This window comes from Lycium barbarum, chromosome 11 (assembly GCF_019175385.1).
Source record: "Lycium barbarum isolate Lr01 chromosome 11, ASM1917538v2, whole genome shotgun sequence".
NCBI lineage: Eukaryota > Viridiplantae > Streptophyta > Magnoliopsida > Solanales > Solanaceae > Lycium > Lycium barbarum.
In genome coordinates, this window is record NC_083347.1 from 105,766,721 (window position 1) to 105,777,723 (window position 11,003).

An 11,003-nucleotide genomic window follows, 5' to 3' on the forward strand; every position below is an offset into this window, starting at 1 on the left:
TTTGGACAAGAATTCAAGAAGTGTAATTTGAATTAATTGATTACAAAGGAAAGTTCCTTAAATTTTAAAGAAAATCTTATTTGTGAAGACAGCACAAGAATACTTTTATTACTTTAGTTTCTATGCTTTGACCAAGTAGTTCATATGGCTTTTACTTTAGTTACTAGCCAAATGAGCTTCAATTATCACCTATCGTTCATTTTATTACATGATTTACATGCAACATTTTTTTTTTTGTTCACACATGAAAAATTTCCCATTTAAACAATGAAAATGTAGAATCATTCTTTTTACTCTTTTTTTTTTTTTTTTCTCTCTCTCTATCTCTCTCTATTTTCAAGTCACTACAATTTTTTTTTTTCGTGTGTCTTCCATTAATAACTTCTCTACAAACTAATATATCCTCACTCTCACTTTCTATCTATCTTTCTGTTTCACTTCTCAATTCTATCTTTGTGTTTCTCATCTCTATTCCGCCTTTTTCTTTTCTCTGTTGAAGTGACGCTTATTTTTATTTTTTTTACCATGAATTCATGGGATGCTCAGAAAATGTGAATTTACGAGTTTATAACTTTTTTATGATATATGTTTTTACTCCTTTTATGTTCTCATAATTTTAGGCTTGAATGTTTTTTTTCTAATCAAAAGAATCAAAAGAATTTATGTAAAAGTTTTTGGAGAAATTCGTTAGTGATTTGATGAAATCTTTAAGTTTTAAAGGTTGGAAAAAAGAATAAATTTTGGTTGAAGCAAGTGATATAAGATGAGCGTAGAATAAAAGAACCTGATTTTTTCACAAGAGGTATTAAAGAGAGGATTGTCTACATTTGAGCGGATTAAAACAGATCGAACCAATGAATTGGTTGGATCAAAATCTGTCTGATTTTTGCTTGGGATAAATATTTGATGGATTTAGAGGGGGAAAATTTGGTGTGTCAAATTAGGCACAAATAATTGGTTGTAACTCAACCATCGAAGTCAAAATTATTTTTTGTCTCTTCATTTTTTAGTTTATTTTTTTTAATTACGGGATCTTAGTAGCTCAGTTAGTTGACTACCTGAACTTTCTCCTTTTTGGTGAGGGTTTGATTCCCCACCTTGTAATCCCCTCCCCCATTTTCCCTTCCCCTACCCCCTATGTAATAAAAAATAAATTAAAAAATATTTTTTTAATTATGAAATCAAGTTATTAATTTTTTTTTCATTTATCATCACTAATCAAATCATAAAATATTATGTTAGATAGATGTTTTTATGAATTAGTTTGGGCTACAAATCTAATTCAAATTGGTCCAAACTTTTAGATAGATAAATTGGATCATGCCCAGATGATCTATCAATGAATATATATTGATAAAAGGGCATGGTGTGGCTGCAACAATTACGATGGTCCAACTTTGGACTATATGGCCCGAAATACACTTTAGGACCAAAATAAAAAACCCTAAAATTTCAGTATATATATACCACCCTTTTCCTACTTTTCAGAAGTTAGAATCTCTAATACACTTTATCTCTTTTCATTTTCATGGAGACACAACCGGCTCAACCTTCTTCTCCGGCAAAGAAACGCCAGAGCTCTAGTGAACTAACTGTAACACCTCGTAGCTTCGGGCGAAGGTTTGACTCATAAGATGATAATATAATGGAACCAATATGAAGGTTATAGGAAGTGTTTTGAAAACTAATCAAGTCATAAGAAATGTCTTTGGGCAAAACAAAGTTGGAAGCCACTCAACGGGGCATGTTTGCAAGTGAGTTTGTAGAAGGTCTTACTTCCAACGACCATAACCCCTTTATTAATTAAGAATTTGGGAAAACTTCCTAAATGAAAGTTGTAGCCCTTTGAAATTCCTTTCCAATGGTGTATTATGGGGGTCAAGGAGGGCATCTGTACAAAAGTTTATGGCCATTTTACTGAAGGATTACAGTGCAGTCCGTTCACTGATCATGTTATACGAAGTTGTTATACGACCCATATAATTTTATACAGACCGTATAGCTCGTTCGTACTTCATGAAGCTTCAAATCGACGTTCTGTTTTCAGCCATGATAAAATATGGTCATATTATACGGACCGTATAATATGTCCATATAACTTCCGCCTCACTTTTGTATAAATTCAAGCCTTGAGTTCTTTTATTTCATTATTCACAATTCCAAGCCCTAGCAACAATCCAAAATATCAAGGTAAGTCAATCCAAACCCTTCCAACTCAATTCTAACATATACTCTAATAATCTAAGCAAGAAATTATTGTTCCTAAACTAGGGTTTTCAAGAAAACTCATCTCAAGGTTCAAGAATTCAAGATTTTGGAATTCTTCTTCAAAGTTAAAATCTTTAATTCAATTTTGGAGCATTACCAGGTATGTAGAGTTACTATCTACTTATGGGAACATCATTGTTCTTCCCCACGCCTCAAAATCCATAAATTATGATTCTCTACTAAAACTAGAGTTTCTATACCATGCTCATGATAACCCTAGGCCCATGTCCATGATTTTATTATGTATGAATTGCTATTATTCTATCATTGTGTTCTTAATAACTCCATATGATTATTGAGAATCAGTCCGTAATCTATGAAAACCCATATCTTGTATTCCATGGGTTTTTGCATGCATGTTTTAGCTAAAATGATTATTTCATGAATATCCTACATGTCTATAAGTTTCATGCAACTATATTATTATAATTACTTTCATGCTATGATACAAGATACATAAATGATAAATACAAGTTATTTCATGAAACCACGTTTACAAGTTATTTCATGATATCCATGTACAAGCAAGTTATATTCATGAAAACCATGGGCAGCAAGTGCCACTTATTTTACATGTTCATGTTTTTGGGAGTTGCATAAATTACCGAGAAGGCTTCAAACAGCCTGAAACTACGTAGCCACCGTAGGATGAGGATTGCTCCACCCATGCTTAGGACAATCTCTCATAATGACTGGATCCTTTTATAATATTATTAAATCTCATGTCCCTAGCAAGGTATGAGTGTTCTGTTGGTAGGACGCAAGTACCAGACCATGTTTTCGGTTATATTTACTGCTCTCCCTACTCACGATACTTTACACATGTTATATATGTATATGTACTCATGTTCTTGATCATGTTTCAGCTCAGTCTCTGTTATGTTATTTTCATGTCCCATGTTAATTCTTTTAGTTGCTTTACATACCAGTACACTTAATGTGCTGACATCCCCTTTTATTGCCCGGGGGCTTGCATTTCACGATGCAGGTATAGATTTAAAGGACGAAGCCTTTGCTCATTAGGATCTGCACGTACCACCTTATTGGTGAGGCCCATCTCATTCGGGGTTTAGGCATTGTCTTTCTTATTTAGTTTTGCATCTAAAGGTATGCTGGGGGCCTTGTCCCAGCAAGTATGTTACGTGTTTCATACTCATGTTAGAGGTTTCATAGACAAGACAAGTGTCATGTTAGACTTCCATAGTTGGTTAGCCGGTTTGGTTCGTTTATGATATTGTATGCATTCATGACTTAATCAAGTACTTATGTTTAATATTATTACTTACTATGTTTTACAAAATCTCATCATACACTTCACGTTATTTTTTCGCTCATGTATGCCTCATGATGATTCAGCAAGCCATGTTCTTCGCTCGGTCACATGCAGTCAGGCACCGACTGAGTTGAGACGTACGAAAAATATTTAGGTTCTGGTATCTGGTGTCTGCTGTAGCGGCACCAGTACCGTCCCAGCGGCATCGCTGTTGCGATGGAGTGGCCGCTGGGGTTGCCAAGTCTATTTGGCCCAGACAATCTGGACGGCCTGTGATGGTGCCGGGGCGGTAGTGCTGTTGCGCCCCGATGCCGCCGTGGCGGTATCGGGCCTGTTATTTCATTAAATATGTATTAAATAAGCCCTTAGTCTATCATTTGTTCCCATTATGAAAATTGAGCTCTTGGGGGCTGTTTTAGAAGAATCTTGGAGAAAACTCTCGGTGGTAAGTCTTACTAACCTCTTTACCAATTCCTTGTTCCCAATCATCGTAGATTTCTCTTTCCTTAGTAATTCCTTAGTAATGGAAGATAAAAGTGGAGTTAATGAATGTTCCATCTAGGCTTATTAATTGATGAAATTGATGGAGTTTATGCTAGATTTTGATGAATCTAAGGTTGTTAATCATATATCTTCTGTTATTAGTGTTGAATTCTTGAATCAAAGAGTTAGGGTTTATACCAGAATTGGGGGTTTTACTTGAAATTTGAAATTAGGTGAATTCATGAGTTAAATTAGCTATTAGTTGTTGGGTTATGATCACTTAGTGCTTAATTTGATATTTTACTCCCGAATTCCCCGTTTTGACCTTGTGAGCCTCGTTTCCCCATATTCTAGGGTTGGATTTGAGCTAAATTGAATGATAGCAATGTTAGTATTATTCTTCATGATTTCTAATCTAGATTTCAAATATGCCTAGACTTCTTTGGTTTTGAGGCTAAGAGGAAGGGCAAGGGAAAAAAATGATTGTTGTTGTTTGCTGTTCGGCCATCCAGGTAGGTTATGGCTTACCCTTGGTGAGACTTCATATAGCGAAGCATATATTTAGATTATATTAACGGAGAAAGCATGTAAACCTTCGGGTATGAAGCTGGGTTAGATATTGTCTTAGGTTGGGCCCTGTTATGTGATTGGGCTAGCCACCCCGCTGCGTGTGACTTGATTGATTTGTTATGTTGGCTTGATGCCACGTGTTGTTAATAGATATAGGGAACTGTTGTTACATCCTGATTGTGATATGGTGTTACTTTACTTTGTCAATGACACAAGCATAGATTTCCGTTTGACCTGTTTAGTTATTGATGCTATTGTTTGGCATACCATGTTGGTACTTGTGACATTGATATATTGTTGGCAAACTGTCACGCCCCAAACCATGGCTTGGCCGTAACACGGAACTCGGTGCCTGACTGCATGTGACCGAGCGAACCACATGGCTTGCTGAATCATCATGAGGCATACATGAGCGGAAATATAACGTGAAGTGCATGATGAGCTTTTATAAAACATAGTAAGTAATAATATTAAACATAAGTACTTGATTAAGTCATGAATGCCGACAATACATAAATGAGCCAAACCGGCTAACCAACTCTGGAAGTCTAACATGACACTTGTCTTGTCTATGAAACCTCTAACATGAGTCTGAAACACGTAACATACTTGCTGGGACAAGGCCCCCAACATACCTTTAGATGCAAAACTAAATAAGAAAGACAATGCCTAAACCCCGAATGAGATGGGGCTTACCAATAAGCTGGTACGTGCAGATCCTAATGAGCAAAGGCGTCGTCCTGTAAATCCATACCTGCATCGTGAAATGCAGGCCCCCGGGCAATAAAATGGGACGTCAGCACATTGAGTGTACTGGTATGTAAAGCAATTAAAAGAATTAACATGGGACATGAAAATAACATAACAGAGACTGAGCTGAAACATGATCATGAACATGAGTACATATACATATATAACATGTGTAAAGTATCGTGAGTAGGGAGAGCAGTAAATATAACCGAAAACATGGTCTGGTACTTGCGTCCTACCAGCAGAACACTCATACCTTGCCAGGGACATGAGATTTAATAATATTATAAAAGGATCCAGTCATTATGAGAGATCGTCCTGAGCATGGGTGGAGCAATCCTCATCCTACGGTGGATACGTAGTTTCAGGCTGTTTGAAGCCTTCTCGGTAATTTATGCAACTCCCAAAAACATGAACATGTAAAATAAGTGGCACTTGCTGCCCATGGTTTTCATGAATATAACTTGCTTGTACATGGATATCACGAAATAACTTGTAAACGTGGTTTCATGAAATAACTTGTATTTAGCATTTATGTATCTTGTACCATAGCATGAAAGTAATTATATAATATAGTTGCATGAAAACTTGTAGACATGTAGGATATTCATGAAATAATCATTTTAGCTAAAACATGCATGCAAGAATCCATGGAATACAAAATATGGGTTTTCATGGATTACAGATTGATTCTCAATAATCATATGGAATTATTAAGAACACAATGATAGAATAATAGCAATTCATACATAATATAATCATGGACATGGGCCTAGGGTTATCATGAGCATGGTATAGAAACCCTAGTTTTAGTAGAGAATCATAATTTATGGATTTTGAGGCGTGGGGAAGAACAATGATGTTCCCACACGTAGATAGTAACTCTACATACCTGGTAATGCTCCAAACTTGAATTAAAGATTTTAACTTTGAAGAAGATTTCCAAAATCTTGAATTTTTGAACCTTGAGATGGGTTTTCTTGAAAACCCTAGTTTAGAAACAATGATTTCTTGCTTAGATTATTAGAGTAAATGTTAGAATTGAGTTGGAAGGGTTTGGATTGACTTACCTTGATGTTTTGGATTGTTGCTAGGGCTTGGAATTGTGAATAATGAAATAAAAGAACTCAAGGCTTGAATTTATACAAAAGTGAGGCGGAAGTTATATGGACATATTATACGGTTTGTATAAAGTTATACGGTCCGTATAATATGACCATATTTTATCTTGGCTGAAAACAGAACGTCGATTTGAAGCTTCATGAAGTACGGACGAGTTATACGGTCCGTATAAAATTATATGGGCCGTATAACAAGTTCGTATAACATGATCAGTGAACGGACTGCACTGTAATCCTTCAGTAAAATGGCCATAAACTTTTGTACAGATGCCCCCTTGACCCCCATAATATACCGTTGGAAAGGTATTTCAAAGGGATACAACTTTCATTTAGAAAGTTTTCCCAAGTTCTTAATTAATAAAGGGGTTATGGTCGTTGGAAGTAAGACCTTCTACAAACTTACTTGCAAACATGCCCCGTAGAGTGGCTTCCAACTTTGCTTTGCCCAAAGACATTTCTTATGACTTGATTAGTTTTCAAAACACTTCCTATAACCCTCATATTGGTTCCATTATATTATCATCTTATGAGTCAAACCTTTGCCCGAAGCTACGAGGTGTTACACTAACGTAACCAACGACGACAGAAAGACCACTGCTCATGCCTTGTCCTCTGCCCCTGTCTTCTTCGTTTGCTCGAATCTCCGATGATAGCCGAAGAAAATTTAGATCTGTCCGATTTCGCCGAAATTCGGTCACGCACCACCACTACTCCACATTTCACCACTATTTTTTCCCTCGCTCCGTGTTTTTGGCCGGAGTTTTTTACTAGAATTTCGTCGGTCGTATCATTCTTTGCTTGTTGGTGATAGTTATATCTGGCCGGTATTCGTCAGAATCCGGTCACGCATCACCCCTACTCCACGTTTCACCACTGTTTTTCCCCTCGCTCTATGTTTTTGGCCAGAGTTTTTCACTAGAACTTGTCGGCCATATGGTTCTTTGTTTGTTAGCCATAGTCGTTTTCCAGATCCGGAAACGACTCCTCCCCCACCACCATTTTCCGACCAAGAGAACTGCGAGGGAGACAGATCTGGTAACGAAGCTTTAAAGCTCATTGCCGAAGACCGCCGGTTTAAAAATGCAAAACAGACTCTACTCATATCCTCTTTTCTTTATCTCCTCCGTCCCTCACATCGTCACACCACCGTGAATCTCACCGGAAACACACTTAAAATTTTCAGATCTAAATAAAAATTAACCGGATCTGAAAATCTCTGGAGAATTTTTTTTCCCCGGTAAGTATGTCATTGTTTATACATTTTGTAATTAGAGTTTTATAACTGTCTAATACGTGTATACATTAAACACTGAGTATACATTTATTTTACACAAATTATATAGAAAATGCATATAATGTGTATATATATATTGTATAAAAAGTGTATATATGGAGTGTATAGTAAATGTGTGTGTGTGTGTGTATATATATATAGTGTGTGTGTGTAGACTACAATTTGTCTTTTGAGTTTATGTGGTCATCCGGTTGTCAATATTTTCATCAGATGACTACTTATGTCCTTGCTCCATATAAATCCAATCCAACTTAGATGAATTTATATATTTAATAAGGTGGGAGAAAATCATTTGTCCCTATATTTTCCTAAATTGAGGAACTTTGTCTCATTAAGTTTTTGGTTTAATCTTATCCTGTTTTTTAAATTTTTTATCTTTACTTTTGATCTTTAATTGAGCTCCAACTTAAGGTATTATTAAATTTTAGTCAAAATTTGAAGAATAAATATTAACCCTTTTCTCAAGTAATTTGAAATTCAATTAATGAAGGGTATGAATAGACTAAAAGTCTAATTAAGGGCAAAGTTGACCAATTTAAACTAGTATAGGGGCAGATTTGAAGGAACCGGTTTTAATAAATATTGGAACAGACACGACTTGATCAAGAATTTGTTTTTAGGGGAAAACAGTTTATATCAAATTAATGATGAGACTCTAATCTCTATTGGCAAATTTCAGGCTTGATAAGTACATCTATGATTACTTGGTTAAGAAGGGGATGCATAAGACTGCTGAGGCTTTTGCTGGGGAAGCAAATGTTATAAATCCCATGCATGTTGGTAAGTATTTCTTTAATTTTGTTATGAACTGATTACTGTGCTTTAATAGTGATTATCATTCAATTAAAAGTTGTCTCTGCTTGATGATCATGTTATTCTTAAGGATTTTCTTATTCCTTTGATTTCATTTTAATTTTTTACATGGTGTTTGATTGGATACAGAGTTTCAGAAATAACGAATGTCCTTTGACACGAATTAAATTTATACTCCCTCTGTTCGAATTTGTGTCATTGGGGCGCGAAATTTAAGAAACAAATGAAGACTTTTGAAAAAACAACAACATTGTCCATTGTAATCCCACAAGTGGGGTCTAGGGAGGGTAGATTGTTTCCGATAGACCCTCGGCTCAAAATAAAATCAGCCAGCAAATTAAAATAGCAAGATACAAAACAAATAGAGTAACAGATAGCAGTACACATAGAAGGATAAGAAACTACGCGATAACTAAATACTACTACTAAAAATAAAGAACTAAAATAAGCTTTAGACATTTGTGTCTATATATCATCATAGTGAAATGAGAATTTTAAAGTTAAGTTATTCATAAATATATGAAGGTGCCATTTTTTTGGAACAGATTGAAAGGAAAGCGCATAAATTGGGATACAGAGAGTGTAATATACCAAAAACAATCCTTGATATGTAGTAGGTTTCAACATGTCATGCCAATTCTTATGCATATCTTAAAATGAAAATATTTATTAAAACGATTTAGATATTGAATTTCTTAATCTTTTCGAAAAGAGTACCCATTTAAAATAGAATGGAGGGAATGATAGATAATGCCATTCTTTGAATTTTGTGGTGTACTTATCTGAGATAATTTTTTTCCCGAAAGTGCTTTTCGTGTTTCTAAAATTATATTAATTGCTCTTCTTTATTTTGGAGGGATGTGCACAACACAGTAACTGTTCATTTTATTTGTGTGGTAACTGTTCATTTTAGTTGTGGTGATGTGCTAATTATGTGCAATTATTTAATACTGCAAATTGTTTCAGCTATCAAATCTCCAGAGGGACTTTTAATGGAATGGTGGAGTGTGTTCTACCCTAAATTCAGCTCTAATCAGGCCGAGCATGCCCCTATGCTGAGGTGTTACCTAAGATTTTCTAAGTTTAATTCATCTTTGTTTTTATACTATTATTATAATCTAAACGCATAATACAATCGCGAACATCAGATATTTATCTGGATTAGGTTTCAGCCTCATTCATATTCAGCTTTAAAGATATGAAATATTTCCCGCTAAGATGGGGTTTCATTTGGAGTATTCAATATCTCTCAATACATAATATTCCCCCATCCCAATTTTTGCGAAGGTGTTTGACTGGGCACATATAGTTTTAAGAATGAAAGGAAGACTTTTGAAACTTATAGTTTGAAATAAGCTATAGATATTTGTGCGGCTGTAAATTATTTCTTTCAGGGTAAAATGAAAAGTTTAAAGTCAAATTGCAATTAAATAAGGAAATGTGTCATTTTTTTGGGACTGACTAAAAAGTAAAGTTTTTAACGTAAATTGGGACAGAGGGAGTACAGTGTATCTATAGCCAAGATTTTTTTGTCACTGCAGAAATGAATAAAAGAATTGCTTATTAGAAAATGCATTTTGAACCAGAATAAGTATGTCAATTTTTGTTAGTGTATTACAATGTTAGGGTTGTTCGGATGATCTAATTGTCTATTATTCAAGGACAATTAAATAGTTCTTTGTTATAGTGGAAACTCATATCAGATTCTTTGATCTTGCTATCAGGTTCGTCAGCCGGCTCTCGCTCTATGATGCAGCAAACTCCCTAATCTCTCACAATTACCGATATTCCTCTTGACATGGAATTAAGAAGGCGATTAACTTAAGAAAGCTTATAATTCATTAGCTATTATACCGAACATGAAGGCTATAGCCATGAGAAAATACAGATGAATTTTGTTACTTTTTGATCATTTTAAGCATTTAATTTTTTTGTAATCCAAGTTTTACTCATGAATACTTGATCATGAGTGGAAGAATTATTAAATGTTGTTGTTTTGTCTCAATTATTAAATGGTTGTTGCATATTTGATAATCAACATAGGGATTTGGGAGAGTAATTAGTTCTTCAGGAACCATCTTGTGGCATAGAGGGTTTAGGTTTCAAGTTTCAACAGTGACAAAACATAATGTCGACAGCTTCAAGCAAGAGTGATTTAGGTTAAGGTAACGGGCAACATTTGGTAATTCATATCAGCAGCCTTGATCGTCAATGCTTGAAGTTACATTATATTGATGGTACTTAAGCTTTTGAGAAATAGACTCCAGCAGCAAAGTTGATCATCAATGATTGAATACCATTATTAGGCTTATATAAACATTCCTCCTTGGCCGTGAACAAGCATTTCTCAAATTAGCAACAAATCTAGTCAATCAGATCGACAGATTTAGTGTCAAAAGAGAAGGGCAACCAGGTGCATGAAGCATCTCGC